The sequence below is a fragment of the Alosa sapidissima genome, chromosome 18, assembly GCF_018492685.1.
Source record: "Alosa sapidissima isolate fAloSap1 chromosome 18, fAloSap1.pri, whole genome shotgun sequence".
In the NCBI taxonomy this organism is placed as follows: domain Eukaryota; kingdom Metazoa; phylum Chordata; class Actinopteri; order Clupeiformes; family Clupeidae; genus Alosa; species Alosa sapidissima.
Genome location: NC_055974.1, coordinates 3,654,198 through 3,668,437, shown reverse-complemented (window position 1 = coordinate 3,668,437; position 14,240 = coordinate 3,654,198). Strand labels below are relative to the sequence as shown.

Here is a 14,240-nt window from a genome sequence, read left to right as displayed (position 1 = left end):
AGGGCAAGGGGTAGATACCCCTTAAAACCAAGTAAGATCGGGAGCTTACTTGAAACCGAGGGGTAAGAGAAATACCCAACATACACCGCTCACACCGGAAAAATAAGCACACCGAGAGATTCATTGACATGAAATGTTGGCATTAATAAGGATTATAAAATTAAAATGGTAATTGTTTTATGTTGCATTCAATCTTGTGACCATATATTGAAGGTCCTGTTCTTCACGAGGAAGTTTTCAAAAAATCGCTGTTTTGTGAATGTTAACAGCACATCATTATTTGCGCGAATGTCTCGCATTTTACATATTTCCATGTCTACCCCGCGAATTGGCAGCATACCATGTCAGAAATGTAAAGTCCAACAGCAGCTAAATTCGCTGAACTTTTTTACCGCTCGTCTGATATGAATGCTGCATAGGCCTACTGCTGCCGACTCCTCACATAGGCTATTACAGGTAGCGATTGCTTCTGATGTCAAGTAACGACCATTTGGATATTATTGTAAAATATCAAAGGAGTTGTGGGATGTTTACATAGCAAACTGCATGTTTATTTTGTCCCCCATCCCTGTTTCATTCACCCGGACCAAGGTAGGCTGCGAACGAACATAGGCACGTTCAGCTGTTGTTGAAATAATTCCTGAACGGTTTTATTCCGAGCTGAAAATGCAATTATAGCCTATTTGACAGAAGACAGGTTGATAGTGACAAAATATTAGCTTTCAGTGTGGTACGATCTCTGTAAATTACGTTAATTCAAGTGTTTCAATCATCCAGCTCTCCCTTATGGTTTGGCTAGTGGTATCTCATTTCCAAGGGGAATATTCTTCACCCCTATGTCTTGCCACTCGGTTTCGAGGGACAAGGGCTAGGGGTAAGATGAAGGGATAGGGGAAGGGGTAAAACAGAGAATTGGGATTGGCCCTTAAACATTAGATAGAAACATTTAAACATTACTAAGGGATGAGGTGACCAGGCACGTAACTGGGGCGTTCCGTTCGCATTGCGTCTGCTGCAACAATTAGCTTCCACTATAATCAATGGGAGTAGCAATAGGTGCAGCTTTTGACCATTGACCTATGCACAAATAATTCCAATTTTGACAATGTTCCACCACTTGGATTTTCTTGGTGCATCTCACATATGCTTACTCCATAAAAAAGCAACCTGTAACTAACCTATTAGAATTTCACTCTACAGGCTTTCTATTCAGCAAAGTGTTAACTAAGCTACAACACATCCAGAAGTAGCTTCACAATGTAATGTAATCACGCATGAAAGTAAGATAATTGGATAAACACATTTCCCCCATTCCCAGGCCTTGTTCCTTGACAATAAATAAAGAAATGTAATAAGTTGCAGGTATTTTTTAACTTCTAACTCGCATTGTAGCCTATGTTGGAAACATCTGAATGTAAACACAATGCAAAAAAATTACATATACAAATAGGGTCACCATGACTAACAGTTATAGGGCACGAGAGTGGTATAAATAGCTGTCAATCCCTCATAAAAAAGGAATGGTGCAAGAAAATATATTGATATCCAAGAACTGCCGACGTGATTTCATCTTAATTACGATGTTGCGCCCAAGCACTGAAGCGAGGGGGCCCATGTCGGGGTTGTGCACCGGTGGTACCCAGATAGCAAAATCAAATTGGCAGATAGAGGACTGCTGGTGGTATGCCGTGCCGTTGGACCACCATCTCTTTAAATTTAACTTGTCATGAATATTAAGAAAAGTTAATAAAAGTACATATGGAGTATAACTGAACAAATGAAAAAGATTTTAGACCAATAGTGGCAAAATATTGGACAATTTGTCTGCAACCCGCCAGCGGACCGCCAGAGAACCGATGAGCAAAATGCCCGCCAGCTATGCCCCCACTGGACTGCCAGTGGTCCGCCAGCCTCTTGCTATCTGGGTAGTTACTCCACTGGAGATAAGTGTCTTGCAATGCTAATTAATGATTTTAGTGAGCACTACTGACAGACGTGATGTTTCACCGCTGGGAAGATGAATGTGTATTTAAATTGGGTCATTTATGTAGTAGAAATGTGGAGTCATAATTGAAGTCAGTGCCTTCTTGACCGAGAAAAACTCCCATAATTCCCTGCCTTTCACTGCTCTTCGCTGCTCTACCAAGCCACTCCTCCAGGAAGTAGCCGAGGCCTAGAAACAAGCACTCATTAATGTGACATTTTAGCATTAATTAGGATTTTAAAATGATGGCGTAACTTATTTAACCAGTCCGTTAACAATGTTAACCCAAGGAACAATAGTAAACACTAAAAATACTATATCCCTGATTGTGAATCAACCCTTGAACAATACAATATGGTGAATGTAAGATCCCAGACAAAGGCTAATGCATTTTAAAGGGAAACTTGGCAGGATTAGCTATATTTCCCCCTTTGCTGGGGAAGTTGAGCATTATCCTATTTCAAACTGTGGAAAAAGGTAATGATAAAGCACATGGATTTGTTTACAAGCTAGCGAAACGGTTAGCATAAGTTGGGCAGAACAATGTGGATGTTACATGGTAAGAAACACGATGTTTCCCACAGAATTGGATTCAATTTTTGGTAGTGTATAGTTGAGTCCTGGGGTGGCGAAGGGGTGGCTTGAAGTTCCAGGAGGGGGGCCATGGACATTATTCAAAACTTAAAATTCTACAGATTTCATTGAATATGTTTTGTTCTCTAAGGTACATTACATGAGGTGGGAGACAAATCGGAGATGTAGCTGGCGTTTTGGATTATGCGGGTCTTAATTAGTGTTGTCATGATACCAAAATTATGACTTCGATACGATACCTGCCATAAATATCACGATGCTCGATACTGAAACGATACTACGGCAAAATCCTAAGATATCTGGAAAAGAAAGGACTCATACCTCCTCCAAGTGTATTGAATCATTTGTGTTGAATTCGGTGCACTTTTGTAGTGTGCAGGTCAACTCTGGGTTCTAAACTTCCTACATAATTATCATTTTTTATAGTCAGTAAAATAGTAGGCCTACTTTGTGTGATTAAGTCCTTTATTGTTTGTTATAGTTCATTTACATTGTGTTGTTTTGGCAATAAAGTAGCTTTAAATAGCCAAACTAGGCTAGATCAAGGTCAGTGTTGAAATTACTGCATGCAAATCACTGAATGCTATGCAGAGGGGCCTAATCTTTAGGCCATCTTATGTACAGTATAGGCTACCCTAGGCCTTCCCGTGTTCATGGGATTTCTTTGGCAGTTGCAAAGGTAAAAATGTGAGGATAGTCTTCTTTGCGCCCAGTGTACAAGTACGACATTCCAACCACTCAGGTCTTCGTCAGATACTGTAGGCCTACACCATTAGCCTACCTGTTGCAATATATCTGTGTGCATTCCTACATTACGTCTATTTCTTTGATAACATGATTTGCTACCACGTAACAATAAGCCGCTATTATTATTAGGACTCAACACGCTTTGGTGGTATTATATACCGTGGGCTTTAATTAGCGCATTTCGGGTATCCCATCTTACATCTGGCCAATAATTATTAAACAAATTGCAAATTGTCTACATGCCATGACAAATATTACCAGTAGTACTGACCGGACATGAAATAGATTGTTTACAAGTTATGGTAATGGTATTCTGGCGTGAACATTGCGCTTTCATCACGTTAGCACCCTATGATTACAGCTCGTTATTTCTCATCAAAATGATTACAGCTCGTTATGTCTCGTCAAAATGCATTGATGAAGGAAGGTTCGCTTTATCTCAGAGAACCATATACTCGTTTCACTTAGGCTAGACTAAAACAGAAGAGAAGAACTTGGCACTAACCATGTAGTCGTGTTTTCTATAGCATATTCGTTAACCTGTCGTTTTTTGAACTCTTTAAAAATGTTGGGATATGTCTGCGAGGTGTTTAGCCAAGTTCCATGCGTAGCCTACTGCTTTTAAATGACTTTTGAAACGGATTGAAACATCCGAAATAGTTGCAGATTTTACTTCACCTTTTGTTTTATCCACAAGGCCGAGGACTGTCGGCAAAGAACTATGTTGACGTTGGCTGCGCACTCACTCAGAGCTGCCTGCTTGACACGCCCACTTGCCTAGATGCGTGCAAGGAGCAGTGAGAGCAGCAGTTCACACAAACACAGAACGTTATTATTTTAATAAAGTATCGATTCTAAAAACGTCGAAAATCGTATCGTTTTTTGTGTGAAGGCATCGTGATACCTTTTTAGTATCGATACACCGTGCAACACTAGTCTTAATATGTGAATTTCTTTCTCTGTGTAATCACTATACAGTCTGTGTAGTCTGTACTTAAATTATAGTGTCAAGCAATTCTAGGGGGGTTTGGAGGTATGCTCCCCCAGAGAATTCTTTTAAAAAATGACCCCTCAAATGATTTCTTCTAGTTAGTTTTGAGGGAATATGGATACATTTATAAAATAAGCCATCAATAGGTTTAGGTTATATGGATTGAAACAAGATTCTTATGTGTAACAAATCCACAAACTAAAGATTTGTCACTTTTAAAATGAACTAGAAGCTGAAACCATGAGCAATGAATTGTTATTGACTTTGTTTTTAATGTTGCTTTGTATTTAAATATGTTATGCTGCCCCTTTATGAAACACACAAGTTGTAGGCTGGGAGGGGGGTTGGTCTGATAGACGGACCAATGAAGAGAGACTGACAAGGTTTTGAATGAAAGAGCGCCGCAGGTAGAGATGACAGGGGGGAGTAAATGAGGACAGGTTACCTGGGAAGACGCTGTTACTTTTTTTCCAATCGTATTTTTTGGGATTACTATTTTTTGGTGGACAACGTGGACTGTTTTTGGAGCGCAATCAAAACCGCGATCGTCTTTTTCACTTTATGGATTAAACGCGTCGGACTGGGCATTTTCCTGAATATCGTAAACTCAAACAAGGCTGCGGTGAGGCAAAGACTTTCTTTTTTCTTTATTTCTGAAGCAGGCGGATGCCGCACATGGACTGAGATTGTAAGAGACTGATTATTTGTCCTTGTTGAACTGTTTGTTGTGATTGTTTGTCGGGGTGCAGGGACCAAGCCGGCTGTGGGAGGGGAGGGTGGTTTAAAAGCTGTTTTTGACTGAAAGGGGGAGATTATTTGTTAAATGTTTATGGTGTTAATACACGGTGAACGAACATATTGAGTTTTTGTTTTTGTATTCATTCAATCATTGATCAAGAAGTGCTGGGTGTTTGTGCGCCGCCGTGCGCAACATATGTTGATAAAGGAACCGCGAATCCGATTGAGCGTTAAAACCTTATCATAAAGGACGAGGTGAACATTACAGATGATTTGGGGGTATTTTTAAAACATGACCCCTCAAATGATGTCTTCTAGTGAGTTTTGAGGGAATATAGACACATTTAGAAAACATGACCCCTCAAATGATGTCTTCTAGTGAGTTTTGAGGGAATATGGAAAAATTTAGTCATACAAAATAAGCCATCGGTAGATTTAGGTATCTGAATTGAAACAAGATTCTAATGCAGGATTGTTGCAATGATAACCATGACTGTGACTGTCAAAACATTTCCATCTGATTCAATAAAGACTGATTAATTTCGATTAATTAATTTGAGAAAAAATAACTGATTCCGTATGACCTTTGACCCCGAGCCATTCTAGTCAGTAAAAATTAGACTGTAAAATGAAGGAGAGAGAAGAAAACGTGCTGCCTGGATCATTGATTGGAACATTTACTTTTAATGTTTAATTAAACGGCCTGATGGTGTTGATAAAAAATAAAGTGTTGAAAATAAAGTCCTCTGCAATGAAATGCCTTGTATGTGAAAAAAAAAAAACTTCTTCCCGAAGCACTTATGAATTTATTTCCTCAGCATATTAGGTCATATCATAGATTATTATGGCAATTATTTGAACAGAGAAAATAATAATAAAAGAGTTTTTGAACTTTAATGTAACTAATGCTGATTATTCGATGATTCATTTGAATTTAAATATTTAAAATACTTTCACAGCAAAAATTATATATGCGATTAATTTAGATTAATTAATCACAGAGTATGTAATTAATTAGATTCTTTTTTTTAATCGATTGACAGTCCTAATTATAATACAACAATTTAAAATGTACATAACAAGAATGTAATTATTAATCTACCACCTCACTAATAAACGTGCAAACACACACACTGGTGGACAGTAACTAAGTACTGGGTATGGGTATCTAATTAAATTATTTAATTCTTTGGAAGGCCAAATATCTTTAGCAGGGATTAGAAACGGTTCGAAGAATGAAAATGAAAACCGGAAACGAAGACAGTTTTTGGAAGGACGTAACTGAAAATGGGAGCAAAACCAATTGTTCCGGAGTGAAAACGTCATTTTCAATTTTAGATAACCGGTTAATAACGGTATTCATCATTCCGATTAACCTTTGTTTGAATATTATTCAAAACTCCATAGGCTTGGAAAGTCACCTGCCCACACTGTGTTCCCCAGACCCCTTATAAGATGAATTTAGTCAGATGTTATGAATCGGTATCTCCCCTGCATAATTGGCTAGAACTACTAGTTAATAAAAAAAAGAATATTAATATCCAACACTATCTAACTGCCTTTTCCAAGTATGTAGTCTAAATTACTGAAACAATTTGTGAAATAAGATACCATAGACACTAGGCAATTATTTATAGGCCTGTCATGCAGTTGGTAGCACCATACATAGGTTAGGCTATGCAAGGTTTAAAGCAAGGACATTTTCTGTGCCTTTAAGTTAGGCTATTATTTTTAAGACCTAATATTATATAGGTATTATAATATTATGATATCAAATAATGTTTTTGCTCAGAACGAACCTAAATGGAAATCAGTCCCCCTCAGTCCCTGATCTTTAGTGCCAAATTATGTTTTGCCATTCACAATTTAGGCTACTCACTCACTCACAAAGTGGTGAGCGAGTGAACAAGCAACATTTTAATTTCTTGAGGACACAAACTCCTGCTGGCCTCAGCTTGTTGGTTCATCTACCAGCAAATGACTGAAATCTATCACCCAATGAAACTGGACGATTTAACTGGAATCTAAGCAATTACAACTCATGCACAAAGCTTCATATGTGATGTGCTTTGACATCATCAAACGTCTAGTCTAGTAGCCTACTCTGAGTAGGGTTTGTTTGAAAATACTAGGCTACTTTTACTTATTGTGATTGAGTAGAATTTCAGTCATGTAACTGTACTTTTACTTGTGTAGATTGATTTACACCATATATGAAAAGAAAGGAAAAAGAAAAACGCAACCGCCACCAGCTTGACGCCGACTAGATATTCTAATTTGATATGACATGTCGACCAAATTTGGATAGTCATAGATGCTGGAAAAGTGGATGCATGACAATTTTGAGAACCCGTGTTGAATTACCACGTGTATTAATGGGTTGACATCGACAGCAGTATTTACAATCAAAGGTTATAAACTAGCGACACACACAAATAGACTTTACACATTAAACGTTAAGCTACGCATGAGCATGCCCTTATTATCTGACCTGACCATCATCGAAAAATTCGATGAGACAAAGTCTTGCGGATGTAAATGACGTAGACTAACAGTGAGGTTGTTGCCGACTTGGTGGTCAAACTTACCACTTTCACCTTTTATCACTTACCACCAACGTTGTAGGCCTACAGATAGTTGACACATAGTTGCATGCACTGTGCAATCTGCTGCCAATGGTGAAATTTTGCAGGGGTCACTGCGCTGATGGTAATGGGTGAAACCATTGTGAGGGGGCGGGGGATTCTAAATCGGCGATTTCTGTTTGAGAGGAGTTTGGTGCGGGTTTCACACCTTCTCACAGTCCAACATGTAAGAACATAAAATATACTTAAAAAAATATTATCTGATTTATAAATGGGGTGGCAACAGGGGTGGCAAGACTGTGTTCCAGGGGTGGCAGTTGCCACCAGAGGTGGGACCAAGTCACTGTTTGGCAAGTCACAAGTAAGTCCCAAGTCTTAGCAGTCAAGTCCAAGTCAAGTCCCAAGTAAAGACAGAGAAGGGCAAGTCGAGTCCAAGTCCAAGTCACCTCAAAGCCAAGTCGAGTCCAAGTCCAAGTCCCAATCTTTTTCAAGTCCTGAACAAGTCATCAGGTACTCTTCACTTAATAATGCAATTATTAGACTATCGATCATAATTTTAACACATGAATCTAATCTACAGTATTTTTTTTTATAAATACAGATTAAAATATGTTCAATGGTTTTGTCTTGAAATCTTTTACGGTATATGCATGCGCATACCTGTGAAATATACACATGAGCATACCTGAGTAATCTGTACGAAACGGATAGCTACAAGACACTCATAGCAGCAAATATATATATTTTTTTCCAAATTGCGGTGTCCACTGTAAGGATGAGTACTAATTTGACTGATGGTATTTCACTATGTTAGGCCACAGATTTGCCTGCAGACAATTTATTAGGCTGTCTGCCAGTGGCGACTCATAAGGGAAGCCAAGGTCATGGTTAATGATTGCGATAAATGGTGACGAGAAGAATCGTCAAGTAGGTTACATTAGTAAATTGCTGCAGTTAAATATTTTACATTTTTATTAGGGCTGTCAAACAATTAAAAAAAATAACTAATTTATCTCATATTTTGAAATGAATTAATCTAGATTAATTGCGATTACAGCTTCTTATATGGCATATTAAATACAGCATAAATCACAAAATTACTGAGTAACCACAAAGGTAAAAGTAAAACACTTCTATTTATCTAAAGGATAATAATGACAAAGTAATTTTGTTTTAAAGTATTCATTTCTTAAATACTATACATGTGATGCTGTTTAACTCATTTGTAAAAGGTGCACTGTCACTACCAGCTCCATTCAAATATAGCTATGGCTAGCCTAGTCCACAAACTCTAACATTGTTTGTGCCACATGTATAGCACAATATTAACAACGATACGCATGATATTAAGTTGGCACAAACAGCTTTCATTCCTTTGGAAATAAAAGCATGTAATGACATGATGCTTGCTAGACATTTTCTGTTTGCAATTAAAAGTGAATTATGAGCCTGGTATAGCCAGTAGCCACCTAGCTACGTGGAATGCGTTTCAATCGGCATAATATCATGTGCTTCATGTAAACTAATTATTGAAGACTTCAAGACTCACCAGTTCCATTACACAAAAGCAAAGACAACTCTTCATACTCTTGTCCATTTGCAGCCTATGTCAAAGTGCCCTGGCTCTCACAGTTTATAACAGTAGTGAGTACCGGATAAAGCCGCAATTTCCTCTAACCTCGTCTTTGTTTCCTTCATGATTTCCCTTCATAGGCCCACGTTTCTCTCCCTTTCGTGCGCGCTGAGACGCGTTCTCAATTAAATGGAGTAGGCCGCTAGCATACGTTCAAGTTGGATCATCCTTATGTAACATGCTGTTGATACATTTTGACATTGTAAACGTTCTGTAACAAAAATGCAAATCAGTTTGCAGTAAAGCTAATATTTATTTGTTATTGGTCCTTCCTTTGTCTCTTGGTGCCCTACACACAGTGCGTGATGCGTGGTGGTAACAGCAGCACTGATCACTGTGCTCTGCCTGTTTGTGTCCACTATGTGTATTTTGGTTTTTTCGTTGCGAGGTGAAAGCATCTCTGGGGTGACTGGTCCACGATCAGGAAATTCATTTTTTGACTCGAGACCTGTCAAGTCATTACAAGTTAAAGAGGCAAAGTCCGAGTCAAGTCTCGAGTGAATAGTATTCAAGTCCAAGTCGAGTCGCAAGTCATGCCGAATTTTATCAAGTCGAGTATGAAGTCATTAAAATCATGACTCGAGTCCAAGTCATGTGACTCGAGTCCACATGTCTGGTTGCCACCCTTTGCCACCCCGTAGATCCGCGCATGCTAAGCGGATTTAATAGCAATTTAGCCACACGTCTTCTATGCAATGCTTCTATGTGGCAACAACAATCCTTCAACAATCATGAATATTTTGTTAAATGCACATGCAGATGAGGGGCAGCGGGCTACGAGAGAGCGGGGCGGGGCAAGGAAAGGCTGCGTGCGTAAAAAGCGCAGCTCAATGCAAGGATTTGATCTTATCTTTAATTTAAATGAAATTAAATTAAGCATAGAACATTAATGTGTGGCGGCCGGTTTTGATTTCGTGGCGCCCTGCCACAGATTAGTCAATGTATGGGAAACACTGCGATTTAAAACAAGTTTCTTGTTTCTCACTTCTCTTTCCGGGACGGTAGTCCCAATGTTGCAAGGTTGGTTTTCCGCCTGGGGACGCTAGGGGGAACGGGGAATGTCACCATTTTTACCGGAACAGGTCATTTAACCATCCAAATGATTTCTAAACGGGTTTATTAAGTTGAAATAGTTGCCAAGTACCCCTTTAACTTGGTGACTGTGGCATTACAGGCCTCCTCAGAAAATGCCGTCACTGAAGACCCATCTGAGTTGATGACCTCATCTGAGCGCAACAATGCCACTGCATCTACAAATGCCCCAGCTCTGGCACAATCTGTGGCCATGAGTGGATCTGACATCACAGGAACAACAGGTGATGAATATTCCATGACTGAATATTGAAAAGAGTTTCAGCAAACTCCTTTCAGCCTAAAACACTACAGATTTGCTAAATATAGAGCCTGCGGCAGAACTGAGAAACTTTTCCAAAACACACACACAGAAAATATTGTTTATTTTCTAAATGCCAGAACTCTCTCCCTATGTCAACTGTATCTACAGTCCACTCTTATGCAGATTATTCTCCTGAAGTTGATGAAGTGGACAAAAGAAATATCAACGTGAGGTGTAATGGCAAGAACATGCAGGTGGATATGTTTCCTGATGAGAAGATAATAGTGCTCCTGAGAGAAGCCTGCCAGTTCTACCAGAAGAAGGAAGCATGTATGAAGATGGTTTACAACGGTATATGCTACAAATTAGTCCTTATGGTTACAAACATTATGTTCGGCCGTAATGAACCCAGTCTGAAGCCTCTTCTGAAACATTGTTTTTCTAACAACCAACAGCTCTCTCATGATTAGAGTAGCAACCTTATTAACCAAACCAGTAGATTGCATGTTTGGTCATTTAGGCCTACCAACACCACCACAAGAAATTGGAGAACTAGTGTCCATTACTGTCAGTCAGTGTTTTACTGTAATTACCATTGTTACACAAAAAGGAGTAGAATAAGGTTTTGAAATTGCCAACCCCATCGATTCAATATCAAAGCCTGCATGTGGTAACGTCAACTCTAAAGACTAACTTGATGTAATCTTTTTGATTGCAGGAGACGTACTGGATGTTAACAAAACCATCAGAGAAGCACAGCTCAGAGCAGGAAGTTCTGTCAACCTCATCAGAGCTTGCTGAACACTGGCATAAAGAAATATAGTAGGCAGCAAAAACTGATATCAACATCAACATAAAATCAACATAAATAGACTATCAGTAAAATATAAGTTCTATAAAAATATGCTTAATTGATATTTTTTCATTGTTAACGTACAGCTATACTGGATTTGTCATTGTCATCTTAAGTTTACCCTTTAAAATGCTGCTTCTTCACCTACTGCATTACACTCTTAAACACTTAAAACACTCGTGGGGAAACTTAACAGTCTAACCAGTAGACTTAGTATGATAAACTAGCAAATTACTTTGTTTACAATATTTCCAGGCTTCAACCAGTGCTGCTCATTCAGACTTATGTGCACAATTATTTATTTGAGTGTTAAGTTTAAAGGAAGGTTAAGTTTAAAATAAAAGTGTTTAAATTGAACTATTTTTCCCTTCTGGTCCTTATCTGAAATAGATTTTTAAAAAATCAATAATCGACTGATAGGAAATACTTATATGGTGATACAGTTTTCAGCCATATCGCCCAGCCCTAACACACAGTTAGGTGAAGCACACACTAATAGAGTGGCGAAGTCCCGCCCCTTCCGTTTGCCTCCATGGGACCTGGCATCTTTCAAAAAAATTTGAACGGCAGTCTATGGCGAAAAATAAATTATTTTCTGGTCCCGGTTGACTTGTGCCTTGAATTACCCATATGATGTTTGTCAATTTGTCAAAGACAATTTTTCATGTAAAGACATTGCAGTTTGTTTCATAACTATTGAATTACAACATTGTGAAAGATCGTAATTCCAACGACTACAAACCCATCAGTCGCGCTAGTGACGTTAGCTCATTCACAGCCACACTAGATTGTACAAGCATACCAGCAACAGGTCTTAATTGGACTTTCCTTGCCGAAGAAAATACCATGAGTCAGAGGATTAAACACATCAGGTAAGTTGTATTCTTCCATAGACTGTACATTACATACTGTTAAGTGACATAGCAGGCAGCAAGATGCAACTGTTAACTAGCATAACAGCTCTTATCGTTTCATTACGTTGGTGATGTACATCGTTCGAGACGAGAGATGTAGTCCACTGAGTGGATTCGCACAAAACCAACATAACTTTTGAAGTCTATCGAACAACAGTACTTTCTTGACGTGAAAAATTATCTTTTAAATTCACACACATCATATGTGAAATTCGTGGCACAATTCAAACTGGACCAAAAAATAATTGTTATCTCTCCATTAACTCCCATTCATAATTTTTTGAAAGATAGGTCCCATGGACCGGAAGTAGAAGGGGCGGGACTTCACCACTCTATCCCGGCGCAGTGAGCTGCCTGCAACAACAGCAGCGCTCATGGCTGTACTGCACTGTCTCAAATGCATATATCTTATGTGTGTGCTATTTTTTTTCTTACTTCCTGTTGGCATTCAGTAAGTGGTGCTACATCACAATTGACCTGTCGCTAAGCTCCGCCCCCCATTGTTACCGTGTGAAAACTCGGACAAACAAACCAGACTTGATTAGAAATACATTGTGGACAATGGCAGCTGACAGTATATGAAAGCAGGCTTTGAGGACGTTTTGGTCGATAAAGGATTTACTTTCCTCCAGAAGCTATCAAAAGGGACTTAATTATGCTATGGAGGGGTGCATTCAAAACTTTAGAATACATACAAGGTGACAAGCAGTTGTGGCGAGTAGCCGTGCAAATCACCGTGGAAAAAATACTGACGTTAATGCTAGCTAGCTACCTAGTGGAAGATTGATACTATGATATGTTAGGTTACGTTAATATTTGATGTAGTAAGAATATAGTAGTTGGTTAATGAGCATTTTCATCTTGGGATTTAACAGGGAACCTGTGCCCACGTTGTTGGCTTAGTAGCCTACATTACGTCAAGCTGTTGCAAACGCGAGAGACGTTCTGTAGGCTACTGTTGATGGAAATATACCCCGTTTTCTAGCCTCTCGGGGTACCGGCTATCAATATTACACGTCCCCCATGCAAAACGTTTGACAATGGTTATCCGTCTGGGTTTTTTTAGTTAATAAACTCCATAAATAACCATTAATTTGTCATTTTATGCCTCCTCCCTGTTGTTTCTTATGGAGTTGTCCGAGCTGATGTCCGAGTCCCGCTCAGGCTGAACTGTCATTGGCTCATCAGCGTTCTAAGGGTGGCGCTTAGCGACAGGTCAATTACATAAGCTGCGATAATACATCTGGAAGTGACCAACGGTTGAGAAGTGATCCTAAAAAACTCTTTTCATGCTCTACATGCTTACCAACTTTGGTGTGTGTGGGTGACACTGATCGTTCCATTCTTGCCATTCTTTCTGTTGCCAGATGGTGACACTATGCCAGACATGCATTTTGGGCATGTTGATATCATTATTACCATAATAATGATTAACCTGCATTATGTATGTATTATATATGTATAGTAGGCATGTAACGACACACTCAACTCATAATTCAGTGTGATTTCATGATCTTAAGTTCACAGTACAATTCTTAAAATTATTTTTTTACAGAATAAGCTGCAGAAAAATATTCCTTTATGTATATAAATTGAGAGGAACACAATGTCTGAGCTAGTTGTTTCCTTAGTGTCCCAGGTAATGCGTATTCTGTCTAATCCTCCGCCCTGATGAGGTTTTAAATTAGAATAATCTTTTGGCCAATCAGATTCCAATTTTACTATTACACTGCCCGGCCAAAACACTAATATTTCGTTGGACTGCCTTAACACGCATTCGCTGTGGCACCGTTTCCACAAGCTTCTGCAATGTCACAACATTTATTTTCGTCCAGCGTTTTTCGCCAAGATCTTGTATTGATGAC

The 14,240-nt window shown here is 38.9% G+C and overlaps 1 protein-coding gene across 1 annotated transcript in view; it reads left to right on the top strand.

Annotated features, from left to right (window-relative positions):
• Positions 1-5,474, top strand: part of gba2 (glucosidase, beta (bile acid) 2) — a 38,803-nt gene extending 33,329 nt beyond the window's left edge. The window contains exon 19 of the transcript XR_006024834.1: positions 5,464-5,474. The gene's annotated coding sequence lies outside the window, so the exon portion shown is untranslated. The remainder of the gene's footprint in view (positions 1-5,463) is intronic.
• The last annotated feature ends 8,766 nt before the right edge of the window (positions 5,475-14,240 follow it).